This window comes from Schistocerca nitens, chromosome 8 (genome assembly GCF_023898315.1).
Source record: "Schistocerca nitens isolate TAMUIC-IGC-003100 chromosome 8, iqSchNite1.1, whole genome shotgun sequence".
In the NCBI taxonomy this organism is placed as follows: domain Eukaryota; kingdom Metazoa; phylum Arthropoda; class Insecta; order Orthoptera; family Acrididae; genus Schistocerca; species Schistocerca nitens.
Window position 1 is genome coordinate 307858570 of NC_064621.1, and position 12034 is coordinate 307870603.

General features: G+C 46.8%; 1 non-coding gene across 1 annotated transcript; it reads left to right on the forward strand.

The window, feature by feature from the left end:
- The first annotated feature begins 2567 nt into the window (after positions 1–2567).
- On the forward strand, positions 2568–2642 carry Trnat-ugu (transfer RNA threonine (anticodon UGU)). The gene has a single exon. It is a non-coding gene; the product is annotated as a tRNA-Thr (tRNA).
- Positions 2643–12034: the final 9392 nt, after the last annotated feature.

The following is a 12034-nucleotide window of genomic DNA, read 5'->3' on the forward strand; positions in this document are numbered from 1 at the left end:
TTCCTCCTATGCATTAAAGTTTTCTACCGTTTTGACTTGCCCTCATTCTATAGCACTATAATATAGCAGTCACTATGGTTCTATCCTAGTAATCCACAAATTCCTTCAATTGGCTCTGAGCACTATGGGACTTAACGTCTATGGCCATCAGTCCCATAGAACTTAGAACTATTTAAACCTAACTAACCTAAGGACATCACACGACACCCAGTCATCACGAGGCAGGGAACATGCAGGTTCACAGTGAGATGAGTTCACTAGATCGTTGTTTCTGATATCCATGTTTACACCCACAACACTGACTCCCAGTGTCCAAGAAGCCATCATAAAATGTTTTCCATTATTCTACAAGAGACGCCCATGGGGGATATATGCATTTTGCAAAATCTGTAAGCACCACGATCCCTCTTGATAACGAGAGACATTTGCATCTGTTTCCAATAGCAAGCTGCTGATATAGGATTGCGCCTTTTCTCGAGTAACGTATCGTAAGTTTTACAGTATCGGGTAGGTATACCATCAATTCCTATGCAACTCCTGTGCTGGACGATTTCAGTTCTTTTCTTTCTTTTATTTCGCGTTAACTTTTCAGCATTCGTTCAAAGATTGGGAGAAGGATTGGTATTATTAACTTAGTCAGTGAAGAAAATTCTTAAATTCAGAAAATTCAACTATATATGACGGTAGTATCTGTTCCCGAAAGAACAGTTACCGTCGATGACCATGCAGCTTTGCTCGAAATGAAATGATAATTAAATAGACACCTTAGCTGCAAGCAGGCGTTGAAACACTTCATGAATGAAGTGTATCAACGCCTGCTTGCAGCTAGGCTGTCTATTTAATTATCATTTCATTTCGACCAAAGCTGCATGGTCATCGACGGTAACTGTTCTTTCGGGAACGGATACTACCGTCGTATATACACTCCTGGAAATGGAAAAAAGAACACATTGACACCGGTGTGTCAGACCCACCATACTTGCTCCGGACACTGCGAGGGGGCTGTACAAGCAATGATCACACGCACGGCACAGCGGACACACCAGGAACCGCGGTGTTGGCTTTCGAATGGCGCTAGCTGCGCAGCATTTGTGCACCGCCGCCGTCAGTGTCAGCCAGTTTGCCGTGGCATACGGAGCTCCATCGCAGTCTTTAACACTGGTAGCATGCCGCGACAGCGTGGACGTGAACCGTATGTGCAGTTGACGGACTTTGAGCGAGGGCGTATAGTGGGCATGCGGGAGGCCGGGTGGACGTACCGCCGAATTGCTCAACACGTGGGGCGTGAGGTCTCCACAGTACATCGATGTTGTCGCCAGTGGTCGGCGGAAGGTGCACGTGCCCGTCGACCTGGGACCGGACCGCAGCGACGCACGGATGCACGCCAAGATCGTAGGATCCTACGCAGTGCCGTAGAGGACCGCACCGCCACTTCCCAGCAAATTAGGGACACTGTTGCTCCTGGGGTATCGGCGAGGACCATTCGCAACCGTCTCCATGAAGCTGGGCTACGGTCCCGCACACCGTTAGGCTGTCTTCCGCTCACGCCCCAACATCGTGCAGCCCGCCTCCAGTGGTGTCGCGACAGGCGTGAATGGAGGGACGAATGGAGACGTGTCGTCTTCAGCGATGAGAGTCGCTTCTGCCTTGGTGCCAATGATGGTCATATGCGTGTTTGGCGCCGTGCAGGTGAGCGCCACAATCAGGACTGCATACGACCGAGGCACACAGGGCCAACACCCGGCATCATGGTGTGGGGAGCGATCTCCTACACTGGCCGTACACCACTGGTAATCGTCGAGGGGACACTGAATAGTGCACGGTACATCCAAACCGTCATCGAACCCATCGTTCTACCATTCCTAGACCGGCAAGGGAACTTGCTGTTCCAACAGGACAATGCACGTCCGCATGTATCCCGTGCCACCCAACGTGCTCTAGATGGTGTAAGTCAACTACCCTGGCCAGCAAGATCTCCGGATCTGTCCCCCATTGAGCATGTTTGGGACTGGATGAAGCGTCGTCTCACGCGGTCTGCACGTCCAGCACGAACGCGGGTCCAACTGAGGCGCCAGGTGGAAATGGCATGGCAAGCCGTTCCACAGGACTAGATCCAGCATCTCTACGATCGTCTCCATGGGAGAATAGCAGCCTGCATTGCTGCGAAAGGTGGATATACACTGTACTAGTGCCGACATTGTGCATGCTCTGTTGTCTGTGTGTATGTGCCTGTGGTTCTGTCAGTGTGATCATGTGATGTATCTGACCCCAGGAATGTGTCAATAAAGTTTCCCCTTCCTGGGACAATGAATTCACGGTGTTCCTATTTCAATTTCCAGGAGTGTAGTTAAAAATATGGGTTCCCGGCCTTTGACCTTCTCGTGCGAACGCACACGCTATGCCCGAACTCGTACGGGACTTGGTAGATTAATCTGCCACGAGTAATGAGTATGATGGGCAAACATCTATTAGGCGCACTACGAATGTAGTGTTGTGGACATGTTGGGAATGTGGATCTCACGGGGAGTGTGCAAGGGATAAGCCCCTGCAGACGCACTATCATCTGTGCCCGCGGTGGCTCAGATGGATAGAGCGCCTGCCATGTAAGCAGGAGATCCCGGGTTCGAGTCCCGGTCGGGGCACACATTTTCAACATGTCCCCAATGAAGTGTATCAACGCCTGCTTGCAGCTAGGGTGTCTATTTAATTATCATTTCAGAAAATTCAGTTATTTAAGCTATGTTTAGTCTTCATCATCACTAACAACAAGAGAGATTACTTTGCACCTTTTACTGCTTTTATGTAAAACGAAACCATAGTGGTTTATTTGCCAAACGAGCCGTAAAAATTTTCCTTTAGAGTTCATTTATAGGTTCTCTCACTGCTCACCCTGCACTCCGTTTAGGATTTGCTGATCGAAAACGTACTGGAGTAATTGAAATCGGTCATGTAGTTTGGATACTTCGACTCTCACTGCTCTTTACCCAAATCGTGTATTTTCCGTTCCCCACATCCTGCAGATGGGAAAAAGGCGAGTTTTACTATACTCTAAACTTTTGTCCATTCACATTCAATATTTACATCTCCAGAAGTTAAGCTTTCAAATTAACTGCTCGGACAATCAGCTTTTATCAGCGGAAGTATTTTCCTTCCTTACTCAACATTCCTTTCTGAACCTGTAATTATTCCCAAGACAACTATACGAAAGCTTCCGCACTCCCCTACATTAAGAACAGTGACTACATTGGATGTATTATTACCAGGAGTTCCCAGAGACTGCTCTGATGAGTGTATTCGATGGAACTGTTCTGGTAATGAAATGTCGTGTGGCTAGGGCCTCCCGTCGGGTAGACCGTTCGCCTGGTGCAGGTCTTTCGATTTGACGCCACTTCGGCGACCTGCGCGTCGCTGGGGATGAAATGATAATGATTAGGACAACACAACACCCAGTCTCTGAGCGGAGAAAATCTCCGACCCAGCCGGGAATCGAACCCGGGACCTTAGGATTGACATTCCATCACGCTGACCACTCAGCTACCGGGGCCGGACACTGTTCTGGTGAGTGTATTCGATGATTAAATGCTGATAGCCGATTTCACAATAGTTATTTCGAAAAATTTCACATCACTCTCTGTTCCTAGTACCTTCGTTGGTCGTATGGGTCAACCAATCTATAGAAAAGAAGCCACTGGACCACCCTAATTGCCATTACATGACCAGGATACGTACCCCGTGTGGGGTCCTGCTGCTTTCTCGGGTAGCTATACAAGATTTAAAGGAAATCACATTAACGGTTTTTATTACAATAAAGTAGATTGACAATACTGAACTTTGGTTTACAATACAATTGGCGACATGTAAACAATCACTGTCTATGTAGGAAGTCCATACAAGTAATGGATATGAATCACAAGTAACAGCTCTTCTAGTGCACTCTTCTAACCCGGGTCTACCAGTACCCGTCTTCTACTGTCCGTTCGAGGCTGGCAGCAGCGGCACTTATATTCTCTTCGTCTAGAAGCCACTCCCGTCGTGGTGCGGTCCTAGTCAGCCAATTATTGGCTGACGTCGTCTCACAGCCTTCCCTGCTATTGCGTTCTTTATCTTCGTACCGGCGCTTATCGTTAAGCCGGAACAGCCCGTTATTCTCCAAGTATTTGCTAAAGAGTTCTATGCTCGCTAGCAATCTGACCATTTCGTAGGATGTCTTAGTTGAAAACGGGTAGGAGTCATGCACTATCACTGCAACGTCTTTGGCAGGAGGCGTACGAAACCACCCGAATACCTTGACTGACACAACTTTAACAGTTTTCCACGCTGTTACTTCACTGTTATCTACATTTCATTGCAGGCAGCATTCAGTATCTAGTACTACGTGGTCATTATAATCAGCAATAAGTGAAACAAATCTAAGGCTTTACGAGAGACCCTTCTGCCGCTAAATAATATCACACTAACATATCTCTTCTTTTTTCCAAAAGTACAAATATTCCCCTCCGGCTATCTTGTAACTGATCAACTCCCTCCGAATAGTAATGTAATTAACTTAGGATGAGTTGGACGAGTTCATTTCCGGCGGATGAGCACCATTGACAGCTTGGAGGTTCAAACGAAAACTTCTCCCTCTCCACCTCCACAACTATGAATTTAGACGGCAGTAAGGTGTATGATTTGGCATTCTGTACTGAACAACTGAGGTCCTGCAACCATTTGTGAAAAGATGGACATATAGAGATTTCTTCTAAGTTCAGCTTACGTAATTCTGAGCAACACCGTCTAGAAACGAACTTCAGTATAAATTCTGATGCCTTGGTCGGTCATTGAACCGTACAGCTCTCTGTGTTTAAGCTTAAAATCCTTCAAGACAGTTACTAATATGATGTAAATCATGCAAATCCTTAAGCTCCTTCGCCAACTGTAATAATGTTGCATGGCCGCCGGCTCTTAATTCATTTACCCCATGTCTCCCGAAAATGCTATTAATGTTCCTTGTACTGTAATTCTATCTACTTAAGTTTGTCAGTTTTACCGGGAAGTAGCCTTTATGACGAAACATCGAATTCCTTAATAAAATACTATGTAAATTTTAGTACCTGAAATGGCTTCGCCAAGGCAAATACACTCCTCGAAATGGAAAAAAGAACACATTGACACCGGTGTGTCAGACCCACCATACTTGCTCCGGACACTGCGAGGGGGCTCTACAAGCAATGATCACACGCACGGCACAGCGGACACACCAGGAACCGCGGTGTTGGCCGTCGAATGGCGCTAGCTGCGCAGCATTTGTGCACCGCCGCCGTCAGTGTCAGCCAGTTTGCCGTGGCATACGGAGCTCCATCGCAGTCTTTAACACTGGTAGCATGCCGCGACAGCGTGGACGTGAACCGTATGTGCAGTTGAGGACTTTGAGCGAGGGCGTATAGTGGGCATGCGGGAGGCCGGGTGGACGTACCGCCGAATTGCTCAACACGTAGGGCGTGAGGTCTCCACAGTACATCGATGTTGTCGCCAGTGGTCGGCGGAAGGTGCACGTGCCCGTCGACCTGGGACCGGACCGCAGCGACGCACGGATGCACGCCAAGATCGTAGGATCCTACGCAGTGCCGTAGGGGACCGCACCGCCACTTCCCAGCAAATTAGGGACACCGTTGCTCCTGAGTTATCGGCGAGGACCATTCGCAACCGTCTCCATGAAGCTGGGCTACGGTCCCGCACACCGTTAGGCCGTCTTCCGCTCACGCCCCAACATCGTGCAGCCCGCCTCCAGTGGTGTCGCGACAGGCGTGAATGGAGGGACGAATGGAGACGTGTCGTCTTCAGCGATGAGAGTCGCTTCTGCCTTGGTGCCAATGATGGTCGTATGCGTGTTTGGCGCCGTGCAGGTGAGCGCCACAATCAGGACTGCATACGACCGAGGCACACAGGGCCAACACCCGGCATCATGGTGTGGGGAGCGATCTCCTACACTGGCCGTACACCACTGGTGATCGTCGAGGGGACACTGAATAGTGCACAGTACATCCAAACCGTCATCGAACCCATCGTTCTACCATTCCTAGACCGGCAAGGGAACTTGCTGTTCCAACAGGACAATGCACGTCCGCATGTATCCCGTGCCACCCAACGTGCTCTAGAAGGTGTAAGTCAACTACCCTGGCCAGCAAGATCTCCAGATCTGTCCCCCATTGAGCATGTTTGGGACTGGATGAAGCGTCGTCTCACGCGGTCTGCACGTCCAGCACGAACGCTGGTCCAACTGAGGCGCCAGGTGGAAATGGCATGGCAAGCCGTTCCACAGGTCTACATCCAGCATCTCTACGATTGTCTCCATGGGAGAATAGCAGCCTGCATTGCTGCGAAAGGTGGATATACACTGTACTAGTGCCGACATTGTGCATGCTCTGTTGTCTGTGTGTATGTGCCTGTGGTTCTGTCAGTGTGATCATGTGATGTATCTGACCCCAGGAATGTGTCAATAAAGTTTCCCTTTCCTGGGACAATGAATTCACGGTGTTCTTATTTCGATTTCCAGGAGTGTACTTATCTTTGGGCCTTAAGCAACTTATGCGGTTGCTAAGACTGACTTGTAACTCTAACCACTTTTACGTCAGCTGCATAGTAGTTTAAATATTTTTACCATCGCCGTGAAAGCAATTTGTCACTCGATCTTAAACTGGTTATGCACTTGCTAAGAATAACTGTTTATTTGATCTTGCCTTGTAATTCTCTGTTAGTCACTATTACTTCAACTGTCTAATGTTATGTTATGTTGGCCGGGGACCTAGAAACGACGGAGAGGCTCCGTCCCCGCCGCAGCCGCAGTGGTCCACAACCCCACGACGACTACCACAGTCCACTTCACCCCTCCGCCGCCCCACACCGAACACAGGTTTGTTGTGCGGTTTGGCCCCCGGCGTACAACACCCCCCCCCCCCCCCCCCAGGGAACGTCTCACACCAGACGAGTGTAGCCCCTATGTTTGCGTGGTAGAGTAACGGTAGTATACGCGTACGTGGCAGATGGAAAACCGCCTAAAAACCATCCACAGACTGGCCGGCTCACCGGACCTCGACACAAATCCGCCGGGTGGATTCGTGCAGGGGACTAGGCGCTGCTTCCCGCCCGGAATGCCGTTCGTTCAACCGTACGGCCAACCAGGCGCGCTAACTGTCTAATACTTTATTACATTTTCTTGGCTTCACCGAGGAAGACGTTTATCATTAGGCCTTCATCCCTTTTTCCAGTTGGTAAGATTAAGTATTTGCTTGATCTTGACTTATAATTCTCTGTTAACCGCCATTACTGCCTTTGCTTAGTACTTTATATTTTCGTCTCTGCTGTAGAAGACATTTATCATTGGGTCTTAAGCCGTTTGTGCAGTTGCTTAGTTTAATTATTTTCCTGACGTTGACCTGCAATTCACTCTTAACCAACTCTGACACAACTACTTATTATTTGATTTATTATGATAATTTCATTTTACCACAGCAGCATGAATTAACTGTTCATTTTCAGCTATCGCCTTGCTCCAATGCATTTCGAGGATTGTATTTAACTGTGTATTTTCTCACTGTAAAAAGTTTAATCTTTTCTGTTAATAAGTTTCTATTCAAGTATTCTTTATTTTGTGCTCCCAATACCTTCCCACTCCCCAACAAGCGCCCTACCGCTTCACTTTCCTTTTAGTAGTCAAGGTAAATTTGCACGTGACTTTTTAAATTACTTTGATGATAATTTCTATTTCTGGGGGCTAAGTAATTCCCTTTGTATTCGTTGTTTATCAGTAGCTACACGTGGAGCCAATATGTCTTATACCTTAGTGGAATAAGTTGCGCTGCTGTCTTTAAATCCTTAGTGCTTCCAGTCTCCATTCTGGCACATCTGTAGGGATGAGATATTGTGCGATTCTATGATACGTACCTAAACTACCCCATACAAATCGAAGGGCTTTTCCCTCCACAATCGAGCATTTTTAAATCTGTTTCTGAATGGATTATTGCTCATGTCATTAGTATGACTTGTGGGTAATAGGCACTTTGATATCAGGACTGAAGAAACGCTGTTTCTTATGCTATTTGAGATAGATGACTCTGAAACACCTTTAATCACACTGCATTTGGACACCTTACACTGATAAAAATGTTTCAGTACCATCTTTGAAATGGGTTCACAATTCTGCGGTAAAAAGGCCTGACTTACATTTCTTCATTTCTTTATAATTACAAAATCTCTGTCGCAGCTCAAAAAACTGATCCACCCAATGAAAATGTGTGTTATCTCTTCAAACCATCGCCGTCTAACTCAACGAGACCTCTACGCGTGGCCATGTTACTTCAAATGGAAGCGCGACTTGGCAGGAAGGCCATTCTCCATTTAGTAACGAATGTTTGAAATATTTTCTCCACGATAGGACACTTGGACCAAATGTCGTCCCATGCAACAGAGTACGGACGAGACAACAGCACCGAAAACGTCTTTTGTGAAAGAATGATGCCTAGAACGTCCACATATCCACTATTGATGTATTTGCTGCAGCATTTAGAAAATTCTTTTTAACTGTATTTACAGTTTTTAAATCGCGAAGTACAACACAGACACTAGTTTTAATTGTGTCAACGTCTTGTGCCCTGATTGGTTGTCTCGTTTCTCATTTCGGAATATTTCATGTAAATTTAATTATGCTATCAGCCCTATCAATGTTTGACATGATCTCCATGCTTTTGTATCTTTTTATAACTTACGTTACAAGAATAAAGATTTTTTTTGTTGGATGCAAGGGAACTGGAACTTCACGTGATCGGTTGTTCATATTATTTTACCTTCTCATTATACATGTAAATTTAATTCCATTCATTATCCAGTATTTACTTATAAATTTTAATTTTTATAAATAAATACCAGGCTTTGAGATAAGATACTATCAAATATTTATCTTTAAATGCATTGAGATTTATGTTACTGTATTTTCATATGTACTACACAACAGTTCACATCCTTTATCTTACGCTTACAACGATGTATCCTACATTCATTACTAACCTTGTTTTCCATTATTTTGTATGAGAGCAGTATGTTGCTACATTTTATTGTATTAGTAATTGATTGATATTGTCAGATTGTACATTACCTACAGGATGAACATTAAATTTTTCAGTCTGAACACTATCAATGAAATTACTAACAGTTAGATCCCTGCTGTGTTAATAGACAAAAGCCATAAAGTTTATTAGTGGATTCACTTTCTAAGAGCCAAACACTAATTCCTAATAGCTTTTTGTATCAGAATCTTCTCAAAAATCTAATCTCCCCAATACTTATTGACTGGTTCTGTATGAACGAGAGGTAGCTCAACAAAGAATCTCGATTTCACATAATTAGCCTTTTGTGTCGGAATCTACATACTGTTACAATAAGAATAGATGCTTTTATGCGGGGGCAGAGAGCACAATTCGATACGAGCCTCCATGACTTCATCTTCGTTGCATGCGCCTTCTTCTTGGAGCAATACTTTCTCTCAAAATCTTGTGTTATTTGTAGGATATACGACAAAACACAAAGCCTGGGAGTCATTGAACAGTAATCGGAGCGTCCTGGGTTTGATCCAGACCAGTGTTTGATACCTTAATTAGTCATCACCATTGACAACCGAATACTTCTGGTGTAAACTGTCACCATCGTCCTGCGAATTCGCCTGGCCAAAGAAGATGGAGGTGCGTATATACACTCCTGGAAATTGAAATAAGAACACCGTAAATTCATTGTCCCAGGAAGGGGAAACTTTATTGACACATTCCTGGGGTCAGATACATCACATGATCACACTGACAGAACCACAGGCGCATACACACAGGCAACAGAGCATGCACAATGTCGGCACTAGTACAGTGTATATCCACCTTTCGCAGCAATGCAGGCTGCTATTCTCCCATGGAGACGATCGTAGAGATGCTGGATGTAGTCCTGTGGAACGGCTTGCCATGCCATTTCCACCTGGCGCCTCAGTTGGACCAGCGTTCGTGCTGGACGTGCAGACCGCGTGAGACGACGCTTCATCCAGTCCCAAACATACTCAATGGGGGACAGATCCGGAGATCTTGCTGGCCAGGGTAGTTGACTTACACCATCTAGAGCACGTTGGGTGGCACGGGATACATGCGGACGTGCATTGTCCTGTTGGAACAGCAAGTTCCCTTGCCGGTCTAGGAATGGTAGAACGATAGGTTCGATGACGGTTTGGATGTACCGTGCACTTTTCAGTGTCCCCTCGACGATCACCAGTGGTGTACGGCCAGTGTAGGAGATCGCTCCCCACACCATGATGCCGGGTGTTGGCCCTGTGTGCCTCGGTCGTATGCAGTCCTGATTGTGGCGCTCACCTGCACGGCGCCAAACACGCATATGACCATCATTGGCACCAAGGCAGAAGCGACTCTCATCGCTGAAGACGACACGTCTCCATTCGTCCCTCCATTCACGCCTGTCGCGACACCACTGGAGGCGGGCTGCACGATGTTGGGGCGTGAGCGGAAGACGGCCTAACGGTGTGCGGGACCGTAGCCCAGCTTCATGGAGATGGTTGCGAATGGTCCTCGCCGATAACCCAGGAGCAACGGTGTCCCTAATTTGCTGGGAAGTGGCGGTGCGGTCCCCTACGGCACTGCGTAGGATCCTACGATCTTGGCGTGCATCCGTGCGTCGCTGCGGTCCGGTCCCAGGTCGACGGGCACGTGCACCTTCCACCGACCACTGGCGACAACATCGATGTACTGTGGAGACCTCACGCCCCACGTGTTGAGCAATTCGGCGGTACGTCCACCCGGCCTCCCGCATGCCCACTATACGCCCTCGCTCAAAGTCCGTCAACTGCACATACGGTTCACGTCCACGCTGTCGCGGCATGCTACCAGTGTTAAAGACTGCGATGGAGCTCCGTATGCCACGGCAAACTGGCTGACACTGACGGCGGCGGTGCACAAATGCTGCGCAGCTAGCGCCATTCGACGGCCAACACCGCGGTTCCTGGTGTGTCCGCTGTGCCGTGCGTGTGATCATTGCTTGTACAGCCCTCTCGCAGTGTCCGGAGCAAGTATGGTGGGTCTGACACACCGGTGTCAATGTGTTCTTTTTTCCATTTCCAGGAGTGTTTTTTCTGGACCACCTCTTGCCCTCGGGATGAGAAACTGACCCTATAATGCGGAACTATCAACAATGATAAACGGCAGCATGAAGATGCACAAAGCAATGGGAACTACTGCATTAAAGATACAGAATATGATCCACTCGACATGTGACCTGTAATTGTAAAGAGACTTGATCATATCTATACTGACAAAAGACTCCGGATTACATATCCTTTCAGATTTCCGGGAGAGGACTGCCAAGGGAAAGATGATCATGAGAGAAAAGATTAACCAACCAAATAAACGATGAAATCGTATCCCAAGTTAACAAGGAGACGGCACGACCGTGGAGTCGGGGATTTGTCCGAAATTTTGTGTGGTGAAAGAGGACCCCTAATACCTCACTTGGTTAAAATATTATGACGCACTACTCGGAAAATCCCGAGAAAAATCGATCCAAAGTTGCCTAGGTGCCTTATGAGTGTAAAATGTTAGTCCAGCGCCACGCCGCCGTCTGTTATACGTGGTTAGGGCTCCGACTCTTACGCCAGAGGTCTCGGGTTCGATTCCTCATCCGTCACTAATTTTTTTTCTGTTTCGTATTCTATTGTTATTCCACCAATTATTCAAAAGTTTCTCAATCTTTTATTATTTTTAAAACATTATTTTAGCTCAAGAACGTAAAGTTTTTCATTTACTGAAAAATATTAGTGCTCGTTGCTCTATTTAGTTTTATGGTGTTTCAAGGTTTAAAGGGGCTTTGTAAGGGTCCCCTTGGGATTATAACGGTCATCTGCACATAGAACTGTGCGCGAGCCGTGAGAATTAAACGGCAGTTTGTTTTTCAGTTTCGTCGTTAACAGACGTGCCTGTTTCAAATTTCAACTTGTTATTCCGATCCGAGGTTAAAC